The sequence below is a fragment of the Cydia strobilella genome, chromosome 21, assembly GCF_947568885.1.
Source record: "Cydia strobilella chromosome 21, ilCydStro3.1, whole genome shotgun sequence".
Taxonomy (NCBI): Eukaryota; Metazoa; Arthropoda; class Insecta; order Lepidoptera; family Tortricidae; genus Cydia; species Cydia strobilella.
Window position 1 is genome coordinate 8,908,046 of NC_086061.1, and position 14,204 is coordinate 8,922,249.

The 14,204-nt window shown below is 36.6% G+C and overlaps 2 protein-coding genes across 2 annotated transcripts in view; one reads left to right on the forward strand and one right to left on the reverse strand.

The window, feature by feature from the left end:
- The window catches only part of LOC134750990 (NADH dehydrogenase [ubiquinone] 1 beta subcomplex subunit 3), a 519,415-nt gene that overhangs the window by 140,363 nt on the left and 364,848 nt on the right, over nt 1-14,204 (reverse strand). The window lies entirely within an intron of this gene.
- The window catches only part of LOC134750979 (adhesive plaque matrix protein 2-like), a 30,931-nt gene that overhangs the window by 12,888 nt on the left and 3,839 nt on the right, over nt 1-14,204 (forward strand). The window lies entirely within an intron of this gene.

The following is a 14,204-nucleotide window of genomic DNA, read 5'->3' on the forward strand; positions in this document are numbered from 1 at the left end:
AAACAATCGAAAAAGAGCAAAAACAAGTTTTGTGTGAAAAACTTAAATTCGCTGTATTTTTTTAACTATTGTATCTGAAATTACATAAACTAATTAAAGACCTAGATATACCTTATCCTATTGTTAGTACAAAGTTTCAGAGCAATCTAGCTAGTCGTTTTAAAATGAGAGCGTAACTACGTTTGTACAATGGAGAACCGAGCTTACCGGGGACTTAAGTTTCGTTATTAACATTTTACAAACCTGCCATGTATCCCATGGTGGCCCCTACGTTTTCACTGAATACTTGCGTACAGAATTTAACCTTCATCTTTGGTATACGATTTGATGTAACGTGTTCTGCAGTCAATTTACTAGCCAGTCGTACTCCTTTATAACTTGGGCCTCGTCTATACAGTGCCTCCAAGTGTGCCCATTTGGCTCTTTTAATTTTTTTGTCCTGAACATACTCTAAGTCTTTAGTCAGCAAATTATTGCGTATTCCTTTCATTAAATGAGGTGGGTCATAAATCGGGTAAATTTTCCTGCCACTTATCTCGAAAAATCCTCCTTTATATTCTTCATTACGCGCCAAATATGTCTCTTGCGTTTCCTTTATCAGTAGATTTATCGCAGCCATGTTGGTCGCACCTTGATCGCATATGGTGCCTATGACGTTAAGACCAGATTCTAGAACCTTTTTTGTTACTTCTTCAATTTGTCTTTTAAGGTCATTCGTCTTGGTTGTGTTTGAACAGAAAGTAAATGCAACCGGCTGCTTATATTTTTTGATAACACCTCGTACCATGAACACCAACACATGGTTGGAAAATATTTTTTCCCTTTTTACTCCGTTATCTAAAAATCCATAAATTTGGTCTTTGGTTTTGTCAAAACATATATGAGGTGTTAATGCCATCTCGTCAAAAACTAATGTGCAAAATCTATGATGATGAGGCATTTTTCGTACTCTTTTTTTTAAATTTTCAAAAATGATTTCATTTACTCCCGGGAATAACTGCACTTTTTGTAAAATTTTCTCTAAAGTTCTTCGTTTCGGTAAGATGCAAATTTTTTCAAGCAATCTGTAAGCTTTTGGACAAGGCTTGAATACCGAGAGGGCAAATATTTTTTCTTCCAAAGTAAATCTTCGACCTCTTGCTTTTTTTCCAAACTGGCTGATCTGCATTTTAAAAAATGTTTTTGCAGCAGGGGACATTTGGCTCTCCACCACCTGGAAAGCCTCGGTCTTCATTACTTTGTTTGCCAACATTAATCGAGTCTTAAACGTGTTCTTTGATTTATTGCATCTCCTTAAAGTGGCTTTAGTTGTTGCCAAGGTATCTCTTAATTCACGTTCCATTGTTGACATTGTGGAAGGACATTTTGATCTTATAGGTGTTGATCCTGAAACATAATTTAGTTATGTTTAATGAACATCACCGCACAATAATTATAAAAGACTCAGACTAACGAGTATTATAAATTATAGATCTAATATGCCATATCAAACGTGCACCTGACACCAACACGATATCTGAATAATGTACCTACTGCCATCATTATAAAGTTTAGTTATCATTCGCGCGTGCATCTCGATCGCGCTAATACATGTATAGACAAGTCCGAGCGAAATGAACGCGCAAATGATAACTAACTGAGATAATTTTGTTATCGTTTTATACATACATATGTCAGGTGCACGTCTGTAGATATATTTACCCTAACTAATTAACAGAGGGCCTACCGCTAACCACGTTGATGTGTTGCCTCCCTGTCACACTTATGTTACGTACGTTACGAATTTACAAGTGCGACAGAGAGGCAACACGTCGAACGTCGATCGCGGTAGGCCCTCAGTAACGAGAATTACACAATTAGTTATAGAAAATATGTTTAAAACGGCGATACAATTTAACGCTTAATATTGTTTGTGGCGTTTGTAGGAATAACTTAATGTTCCTTATTTTAGCAGGTTGCAGGTCGATTTATTAAAGGAAAGAGACTTTGTCTATATGTATAGGCCAGAGACAATATTCAATAAATAAACCTACCATGTGTAGCAGCTTTAGAGTTAGACTGTGGTGTTGCAGCTTCAACAGTTGTAGGTGAAGTATGCCCTTGTACGTCTGGAATACTTGGACGCGAAGCAGCAGCATGCACGCCTAAAGTAATGGTACAGTCAAAGAAATGCAATACACCATCAAACATTTGCAGCGAGAGGCGTACTGAAATCTGCCTCGGCTATTACCTACATGTTGATTTTGGAGTTCAGAGAAGAACATACCTACAATTTAAGATACAACCTGTTAAAGATGGAGAGAAGAAACGGTAGTGGAGATTTCAACAGGGTTCTATTTGAGTTTTATAATAAACATGTACAGTCGACGTCAAAGATATGTTTACACTTTTGCATCTTACTCCTTTGTAATACGGCGAAAAATGTAAACATATTTTTGACGTCGACTGTACTGTTAAGATTGTTCAGTACAGGCCATAAAGCTTTAAATAGGGTCGAAGTAAACAACTTAAACGAGCTTAAAATGGATAACATAATGACCACTACTTACTTAAGACTCAGAAAAAATTTGCCGCTAACTTAAAACCTAAGTTACGTTCATATTTTAAAGTAGCGAGTAGAAGTAATACCTGCAAAACTTCTACTCGCTCAATTTTTTTTGTATGACAATTTATATTTTATAACAACGAAAATGTAATGTAACATACCTAGGTGTTAGACCAACATAAGTCTGCAGGGATTTGATACACTGTGCAAGTGTTATGTAAAACTTCTATGAAATTATGACGTTTGAAATAACACTTGCACAGTCTGAGCTATCAAAATCGCACCAGACTTATGTTGGTCTAATTCTACTTTAATGTCCATGTCAACTTTTATGTTATTTCAACATGTTATTGTTTTAAAATGAGATCGTAATAACTTTTTTTTGTATGACGGCGTCTTATTGTTTACTACGATGTATTAGTTAGACGTATAATTACCAGGTATATTCAGAGATGGAATTGCCAATTTTGTAAGTCTCTGATTGGGAAAGGTATGTCTTTCTTCAAAATGCCGATGGCATACGCGACGATTGTTGAAGATATCTTCATTTTTTTCGCCAACGATGGTGCCACCGATTTTCATAACCCACGTGCGAAACCTTTCGATTTCATTGGGCTTACCAGGGTTCGGAAACCCATGCAAAGGTAATCCTAGAAGCATAAAACAGGTATGTATACATTTCAATAAGTTTCAGTAACGTCTGTCATATTACAAGCGTCTGTCAAACCTAAGTCTAGTCTTATTTTCAAATGGTATTTTCATAATGTATTGAGCAATATATCCAACTAGCTTCTACCCGCGACTTCGTCTGCGTGGAACGACGACGATACTGGTCGATAAAAACTGTTTTGTCCTTCCTTGGGCCCTAAACTATCTGCATTCATTTCATCTAATTCGGTTTAGCAGTTTAAGCTTGAAGAGGTACGTAACAGACAGACAGAGTTGCTTTCCCATTTATAAAATTATATTATATGACATGAAAATTACATGAAATGTAATGAAAAAGAAAAGCAATTTGTATTACTATCCATTGAGCCATAAAAGTAGCTGAAAAAGTTTAATATTAAGAGAATGGCATTTAGTATTAAGTCCGCCAGTTGTATAATTTTTCTTTGTTTTTAGTATTTTAAATCTATTATTATTATCCCAATCTACCTTACACAAAGGGAAATAAGCACTAGTCCTAGCTGCTCATAATTTTGAAGTATTACAATTACAACTTACAATATAAATACCTACCACCGCCAACAATGTATAAATACATATTGTGCTTTGCCCGAAGCTACTGGTACCTAGAGAATGCTCCTATCAAAGCTGCCTTTTGCAGTCTGTATTTTTTATGCGACAAATATTAAATAATAAATAGATGTTCAGGAGCACCACGATAAAGTAATTACTTGAAACTTTACTTACCTTGTCCTTGTACCGATGTACAAGAAGGCACACAGCATCGGCGCGGTGCCATTTTTCTTTTCTTTCGGCTTGCCGGCGTTTTTTTATTCGTATGAGTAAAAGCTTGGCTTTATCACATATAAAGAAATATTGGGAATAATATTAATTTTGAAAAATCCCGTCAAACCAAACGTCAATTGGTTTTTTTATTCGTCAAAATACGTCAATCTGTCATTTTACGGTATTTGCACTATATATTAAAAAACCTACTTACGTTTCAAATTTAATTTGTTTCCTAGTTCATTTGCAACGTAAGGTTAGTAACACTATCAAAACATTTCTTATTAAACTATATTCTTCTAGATTTAATTACATACGATTAAGTTAACTGCTTAAATATTTGTTTGGTATATTTTGTTTTCTACCATCTACATACAAGAATTATACCTAGCCACACTCAGCCCTCCTTATGCTAAAAGGCATTATCTCAAAAACGAATGAACTGGAAATGGAACTTTATGCTTAAAATTTAAGGTACTTATTTGCATTCAATTTTCAATGAGATACCGCATTTTAGCAAAGCAGGGCACCACGGTTGAGGAATATATGTCAAGCATAACCCAAAGATGGCATTATTATCAGCATTACATTACTCTTCTTCAGAGATACTATACCATGCCCCCGACATCGTCTGTGTAGTATTTAAATAATCATGACAATTAACATATCATACACGCCATCATCATTGGTGTATCATCATTGGTATTTTTGGGACAAAGCATGTTGCTGATTTGCATTTGTAGCCACCTGATGAAGCCTGCGTTGCGGATTTTTTTACATGTATCAAATTCTGTATTTTAATAAAATAAATTAACATATTAACGTATAATTTGACAAAATTATATGTTTTGCCTCGTAAATCATAAAAAAAGGCTTTCGTCTGTCTGCCTGACGTTATCCCCTACAGGTGGCCGTTTTCAATCGATCTTCGTGAAATTTTGTTTTCATCGATCGACAAACATCTAAACATACTTACAACCTTTCCCATTTGTAATATAAGTAGGATTTTTATTAACTTGCTACTAAATATAGTGTCTGGACTGGACAGATAAGTTATATGTGATATTTAAATGAATTCCTTCAAAAAACATCACTTCGCTAAAAAAAAACTCACAAGCCAATTCGAATGTACACTGACATCTGAATGATATTTGAATCATGTTATTTAGTTATGTAATAAGCGCTGGTAAATAAATAATATATGCTATTGCTAAATGTATGGTAATGCTAAAATTGAGAAAGGTATGTTGAGATGGTTTGGTCACGTGGAAAGAATGAGTGAAAGAAGGCTAACAAAGAGAGTGTATAAGGGAGAGGTAGAAACGGGAGTTGGAAGGGGCAGACCTCGGCGGACTTTCTCTGATCAGATCGGGGAAATCCTGAAGAAAGGCCAGGTCAAGAGCACCCTAAACCGGCGAGTGTGTATGAGGAATGTTTTGAAAGTGAAGGAAGCGAAAGAGTTATGCCAGGATCGTAGCAAGTGGAAATCCTCTGCCTACCCCTCCGGGAAATAGGCGTGATTATATGTATGTCAATAAATAATCTTATAGTCACACTAGAACTATATAGGTAAACTCGTCCCTTGAGTAACGCTAACATCGCAGTGACGTGTAAAACTGGAACAAACGTTAGGAACCGGTCGTGAAGGTTGTGTTAGCGACGATCTGCTCTTGAACCGCACTGTCATCATCGCATTATGTAACTATGGTGTAGTTCAAACAAAGACAATTAAATAACGAAACTTCCTTAAGACACAGACACATAGTGACACAGACAAGAGACAGACAGTGGATTGTACAAAAAGGGCATAAAGCGATCCATTTTTATCCGAGGCAATTTATTGGTTAGCGCACCGAGGATCAATATAGTCGAGGATAAAAATGGACATTTATTTTCCATTCCATTCCATTTTTTATTTTGGATTTTTATTCTTTTAATGGACTTTCACTTCACTTCGAGTGTGAGTAAAATATACAAAAATATCCAATATTTTAGGTTATTTTACCGTATTTATTCAAGACTAAAGTAAATTGTACTCGGTTGTGTCGGGGGCGCGGGGCACGCCGGTCGAGCGCGCCCCGGCAGGGCTGGCAGTTTGTATGGCAGATTTTGGACTTTATTGCTAAGTCAATAAGGGTCGTAATAGATGATTTTACTTTAGGCTCTAGAACATAATAAGCAACTTTATATCGTCTACGCACGACTTAAAGTCGAACTTTACGAGCATGAGAAGTGAAATAGTACATTTTACAACTAGTGTGAAAAGAATGTCTTTTTAAATGAAATGAATGAATGGTAAAAAGACATTTCACACGTGTTGTAAACGACGTTTTTTAATACAATTGCGAAAAAATAATAAATTAATATATCATTAGTAGAATCATACCACCAAACCAAACCAAAACCAAAAGTACCTATACAGCCCGCGATACTTGAGCTGCCGCAGCCCGCGATACCTTCATACTCGTGCGCGCCCCGGCCGCGGCCGCCGCGGGCCCGGCGCGGGTTGGTCAACGACACCTCCGAGTAACTCATGAGGCCCTGGTACCTGCTCCGCGCTAAATTCAATTTTAACTGCGTTTCGAAGGTATAGTTTGGAACTAAAAAGTAAAAAGCACTAGTTCGAGAAATTGAGCTTCTCGCACGCTACGCAGCCACAAAAAGTACCACTTTTTGAGCAACTGTATTAAAAAATATATTAATAGTGCCCGACGACATTATTTTACAAGCTTTTATTTAGTTTCACCTGTCCCGTTGTCTGTGTGTCGTAATCAATCTGAACTCTCGTATGATTTGCATAAAATGTTTACTAGAACAAAACCGGTCGCGAAGGTTGTGTTAGCGATGATCTGCCCTTGAACTGTCATTACTTATGTGACTAAGATTTAAATCAAACAAGAATAATTTTAATTTTACCCTACCAAATCTGTGACTAAAAACGTTTTTAGGGTTCCGTACCCAAAGGGTAAAAACGGGACCCTATTACTAAGACTCCACTGTCCGTCTGTCTGTCGGTCACCAGGCTGTTTCTCATGAACAGTGATCTAGACAGTTGAAATTTTCACAAATGATTTATTTCTGCCGCTATAAAATCAAATACTAAAAAGTACGGAACCCTCGGTGGACGAGTCCGACTCGTACTTGTCCGGTTTTTCATCCTAGTCGGGTTTTAGTATGTGAACTTATTTTTTGTTGCGCGGCAGTTCTCTGTTGCAGTCTAATTTATACAGTTTGACAGAAAAATCTTAAGTAGTTAGGTAGGTATTAGGTGTTAAGTTCTTCAAAATTGTAAGTATATATGTATAAACTTATAAGGCAAGCTTATCCTCATAGAATATATTTTTCAGTACCTAAACCTTTGATTTGTTAAAAATTTAGTTTATTTTATGACCTCTAGTGCGCCATGCTGAATTTACTGTGACGTCATAAATATAGCCAGCCTATTTATAAATATCAGCTGACATTCAAGACGATTCGAATGACACCTAATTTGTCAAATTATAATGAGTACTTTAGAAGTTATGAGGGAACAGATGATATACATACATTCCGGTCAAAATTATAACCCTACTTTTGCTTTGCGGTAGTCTGGAAAAAATTCTGACATTAACATATTTTGTTTTATTATATTAGGTATACTTTGTTGCCCTTACTGTATATTTTATGACTAATGTGGCCTACAATTTAAGTAAGTACAGTGGCCAAAGAAAACACAATTAAACATTTAAGGCTAAATATAGAATATTTAATTTACCTAAATAAATATACGTCGTCACAAGTAAGTAATTAAACTCTGATTTGTTAAAAACATCCGGCTGCTAATGAACATCCGGAAGTTAATTAGTCGTTGTTCTAATCCAATACTAATATTATAAATGCGAAAGTCTGTCTGTGTGTTCCCTCTTCACGCTTAAACCGCTGAATCGATTTAGATGAAATTTGGCATAGAGATAGGTTGAGTCCCTGAGAAGGACATAGGATAGTTTTTATCCCGAAATTCATCCCTTAAGAAAGTAAAAAGCGGGGTGGAATTGAGACAATTAATGAAGTGTCTGCTAATTTATGTGCATAATATGCTCAAACTAGCTTTTGCCCGCGACTTCGTCTGCGCGTACTTACTAACAGCAGCTAAAGCAAGCATAGCGCCTGGAAAAAATTTCATAGCAATTATTCAATTTGAGCATATTTTGCACACAAATTAGCAGACACTTCATTAATTATCTCAATTCCACCCCGCTTTTTACTTTCTTAAGGGATGATTTTCGGGATAAAAACTATCCTATGTCCTTCTCAGGGACTCAACCTATCTCTATGCCAAATTTCATCTAAATCGATTCAGCGGTTTAAGCGTGAAGAGGGAACACACAGACAGACAGACTTTCGCATTTATAATATTAGTATGGATTGAATAATTGCTATAAGACTTTCTCCAGACGCTATTCTTACTCTAGCTGGGGTTACTAAGTCCACGCAGACGAAGTCGCGGGCAAAAGCTAGTTATATAATATAAGCTCGTATTTTTATATTTAACTGTCAAAACAATTACTTTAGAACATTTGAAGTAAATTCTTTGAATGTGAGTATATTTGCAGAAATATAACTAACACCGATCTTTCTATAAGCATGTGCTGCGAATCGTAGTAGATAACCTATATTTCTTCCACCATACTATTCGTATATTTTACGAGCATATTTATTTATTTTATCGTATGGCATGCATGTTTAGGCAATCAGAGTACAGCTTTGAGGTTGTTAAGCCAGGTAACCACGTCGGGTGTCAGGGCGTCCAGGTCCTCAGCTGGGCCAGGATAGGAGTGAAGCGGGCAGCGCCGAAATATGTGCTCAGTGGTTTGGTCTATTTCGCCGCACTCGCAGAGGGGAGACTCCTTCCAACCCCACTTATGTTGGTTTTACGAGCATAAACGGAAACAGATCGATCGGCTTGACAATAGAGACGCTATATTTATATTTCAACCTTTATCAAGTTGAGCAGGTTCGACTTTTTAATCAGGTTTCGCATGTTTAGATAAGAAATCCGTTGAAAGAAATAGGTAGTTGAGGAAAATACTGCATTGATGTTAAAAATATCGGACCGAAGGTTTCCCAGCTGGGAAGTCCGAAGGCTTGCTAATAGGCTTGCAAACAGTAGCTATAGAATTGTAAATACTTCGTTAACAATGATGCCATAGCGCCATAGGCCACAGCACAAAAGTACTACCCGGATCTAAAAAAGGTACGATTTTATCAAGAAAAGTACTTCATTTTTTGTTAAAAAAAATATGAACAGCATAAGTCTTTTAGTAACGGGTGATTTTAATTTGTCATAATCCTCTAAAACTAGTACGGTACAAAAATACCAAAACAAAAAAGTTACAAATTATTACGCAAAAAAATACTTTTTTGATCTGTCACTACCTATATTATTTCTACGCTATTTTAGCATATTTTGAACCGCTTGTATCTTGCATGCTGTTCAAAATGTACGTAAAATCCTCTATAAAATATCGACCCGTGAGACTTCCCGCGAAAATTATCAGTAGTTTCGTACACATTTTACGATTAATCACCATTAACACGTGTTTGTTGTTTGCCTATAAGGAAATTAAGTACATTACCACCGCATAACCTTGTCGTTGCAAAAAATGCACATCGCAACATCGCGGCGGCTTTTAAAAGTCACGTCATATCTTGTATCCAAGGAGACATTAGTCCATACAGTTCAAGCTGTATTAGTTCTGATTGCAGCAGGCATATAAGTCGTATGTTCGATTTCTACAAAATTTATATAAGATCTTTTATATACTAGATGTTATAACATTTATGTATATGACTAATATGACACTACACTGGTCAGCCGTCCTTGGAAAACAAATGTCATTCTTACCTAATATGAGGTACCGATTTAGATATAAATACTTTGTTTATCAGTTTTTAGGATTCCTTAGTCAACTATATAGTACAGTTGCCATCAGATATATCGGGGCGGCAGAGGTACTCAAAAATATCGCCTGTGGTGTAAGCCAACGGACGCTTGAAATTATGGGGGCATCATATCACACTAAACCCACTCCTTTTTGGAGAACCGCGTAACACGTTTTTTTTTCGCAAAACACCGCACACGGCACATTGACCATAATTAAATGTTGGGTTGCTGGTGGTGTTAATCGCTTACCATCGGGCAATCCGTCTGCTCGTTTGCCTCATATCGTCGCTATACTTACTCAACCTCATATCTGCAACAATCTTTTGATGGAAATGTCGCTTTTCTTTCATTCGGAATTCGGATGTTTTTGTCATCAAATGAGTGTTGCAGATACGAGGTTGAGTAAGTATAGCGGCGATATATCATTAAAAAAACTTTAATTAACCGGCACCGTTGATATTGGCGAGATAAATCACACAGTCAGTCCGCGTCTTTATGCCGCGCGCACGCGCAATCGAGAATAAAGAAAAGTACGCGCGAAAATATATTCAAATATATTTTTTACGTATCACGATCGCATCCGCTAGTGTATGACTAAATTTGGTTAAACAAAATTGTGTCTGCCTGTGAAATAAAAAGTTTTTGTGTCCCTCTATTGGGGAAAGGTCTGCAATAATACATACAATACAATACAAATATTCTTTATTGCTCACCAATACCAAAAGGAACATGACATACAAATTAAGCACTCAAACTATAATAATATTCAATATTTAGCTTGCTTTTTTTTACCGAGGTGACCAAGGATATTTGATTGACTTTCAGAATAGCGAATGGTAAATGTGAAACAAGGAAAATACCTCAATGACTTCCATCGTCTGTCAATAAAATCTTACTAATTAATCAAAATGTTGACTGTTAAGTGCTGATTCAGTATACAGGGTGGAACAGTCTTCAGTGTAGTGTTGGGTTATACTTGTAAAGCATGGGTGGACATAGAAGACGGCGGGAAAATGGTTAGTAATTTATTAAAGTTTTAATAAAAGGTTGGACCAATCGTATTGAAGAAATAATATTTAACACAGTGGCTTATCGAGCAATCGTTTTATTGCTATGACGAATTCATTGCGTGTAAGGCATAATGTTTACTGTTATTATTTGTTAATGTTCCACCATTTGTAGTATTACATTATTATATTGACTATTATAATTATTACACCCTTTCTTAAACTCATCATTTTAATGATGTAATAACAATACATTTTGTAATATTTAGCAATAACAATAACACCAATTCTTTAAAAGGTCAACAATGTTTTATTTACTATTAATTTTCAGCAAAATTTGTGCAATAGACCATAAACTAGATATGTTAATACATGCATAATTATGTATCCAAGGCCAAAGTGTGGCAAGTCCTAAAGCTTTATAGCCCTGGTCAGCTCTCAAAGAAATATTCCTTACGGGGTCCCACAGGGAAGCATTCTCGGACCAACGCTATTTTTGATTTACATCAATGATTTAACAGACCTTTCCATAGGCGCCGAAATTATCTGTTATGCGGACGACACTGCCCTAATATTTCACGAATCGTCCTGGGAAAAATGTTTTGCAGCTACCGAGAGGGGGCTTGCTTTAGTAACTAACTGGCTTGCAAATAATTTACTTACTTTAAATATCTCAAAAACCAAATACCTTTGTTTTCACAAGACTGCAGCTTCATCTCCCAGCCACCGCCCTGAAATCAAATTAGTGACAGACCCCTCTAGTGGCCCGGGCAGTAAGGATAACAATAGTGTCAATAACTGCCGCACAATAAAATATTTAGGCATTACCCTTGATGAGAATCTTAATTTTAAAGCCCATATAAATTCTGTGTCCGCTAGAGTTAGAAAATTAATATATATTATGAAACTACTCAGAAACGCTGCCGGCAAAGGTATACTTAAACTAGTATACACAGCCATTTGCCAACCAGTGGTCGCGTATTGTATCACAATTTGGGGAGGAGCTGCCAGCTCAAACCTCATAACCTTAGAAAGAGCTCAACGTTTTATCTTGAAAGTAATGCTCAGAAAGCCTCAACTATTCCCTACTGCTTCTCTGTATAAAGAATGGAAGGTATTGTCAGTTCGGCAACTTATGTTTCAGAGGGTTACTCTCATGATACATCGTAACACCATTGCTTCCCAAAACTATGCGTACCTGCTAAGCAGAAGAGTGTACAAAATTCCAGTTCCGAGCACGAATACAATTTTTGCAAAACGTTTCCCCAGTCATCTCCACCCATACATATACAATGTGGTCACAAAATATTGTGACATTAAGAACGCATCCCTATCCGAAGCCAAGAGAAAACTTTTCAACTGGTTAAATAGCCAGAACTACCATGAAACTGAGCAAATAATGAAACGAGTTGTCTAAATTATACTCCATAATAATCCTTCAGGCTCGCTCGTACAGGCACTGAATGACATCAGACACAATCACTACACTTATACACATCATACTCACACACACATGACACACATCATGTTTTTCTGGTACGCTCTTGAAATTGTAACTACAATGTAATAATTGTTAGTTAGTATTAGTTTTGCATGTATCTCATTTCATTTCATTCAATGTAAGAACTGTAAGATAAGAGACTTACTTTAGTTTAGACTTTTAGAGGATACCCCTAAACTTGTTATGTAGTAAATCTGTAGAGCGGTCACCACGATCACGATACAGGCCTAGCCTAGTGTGGGACCACTGAGCCTGTTGTGTAATTTTAAAATCTTTCTTTTAATAAACAACTTTTTATTTATTATTTATTTTATTATAAATAAGAAGCATAATTGCGTGGAACGAAAATTTACTTGTGGCATAAAAAACATATTGTGCCACAACCAGTCAACGATTAGGTCAAACAGAAACTTGTAGTTAGTGTAGGATTGTAAATATCGAAATGAAATATGAAACACCAGTAACAATAAACATACATGTTGGACATTTAAAGATGATTGATTATCTGTTATATTATACAACGAATGCCCCACTTACGGGATAACGTCGTTCAAAAATACGTGAATTTCTTCACGATGTTTTCCTGCAGTACCTAGGCGCTCAAATTACTTAGGGAATCTACGGCGACACATCGTTCGCGTGTTCTAGCATATTGCGCCGACGGTACAGCGCCATCTCTCGGCAAATTTGGTGAACTTCTAACTCAATAGAGTCGCGGTTTCCCGCCAGTTTAAACTTAATAACAACAATGTCTGAAAAAGGACATACATTAAATATTCCTTGATTTCGTAATTATGTTGTTTTTAATATATACATTATGTATCTTACTCTCATCCATGGACGAACTTTATCTATAACATCTTTCTCAAGAAGTGGAGATAAAAATAATTAAGTAGGTAAATATTTTGTAGCGTTAATAATACTTCTACTCTATCAATAATTTTTGTTTTTATTCATCATAACTCTTAAGAGCCTGGCTCTTGTCGGTGGAGTAACCGCCAGTCCGTTCTTCTTTCTGCCACTGTTTTGAGCTCCTGATACGTCACTATGTTGATTTTCTCTTTGGCTTGGTCCAAAAACGCACGTCTCGGTCTTCCTCTGCCTCTCCTTTGTTCTATTCTTTCTTCTATTGTAGACTTTTTGTAAGTATCGCGGCGTATCAGGTGCCCCAACATGTGTCCCCCTCTGTTTTCAAGTATTCTCAGCAGAGATCGCTTCTCACCTACCAAATCCAATACTTCTGCATTCGTTTTCCTCTCCTTCTCCTTTGTTTTTATTATATTTACCTATTTGTTTATTTGTAATACAAACTTTGTACAATAAAAATGTCCAAATAAAAACCTAAAATAACTTTTTATTTCCAGACATTAACTTTTAGGGCCACCCCACCCACACTAGCGTCATTTCAGCGTCGGCGTCTAGTCAGCGCTATGGACAATGGCGTCGCTACGCAGTTGCGCCAACGTTGTTTCGAGCAGAGGATATAGGGTTGACTAAACGCAGACGCTCGCAGACGCAGTGTGGGGTCTCTCTTAAAAGCGTTATCGTTTCCCTCAACCGTTATAAAATGACACGTCATTATGATTAATACACATTTAATGAGTGATCTAACGACATGTGGATTGTTTCTGCTATGACGTCTAAATGCCGGCGGTTTCCCGGCTTATATCGTAATGATAAACAAAGGTGACGTTTTCAACCAAAAAGTTTGTCGGTTGTCGATAAGGTTGATTCTAAACTGAAGCTATATGGAAATAGCGCCCTATTGACAACCGA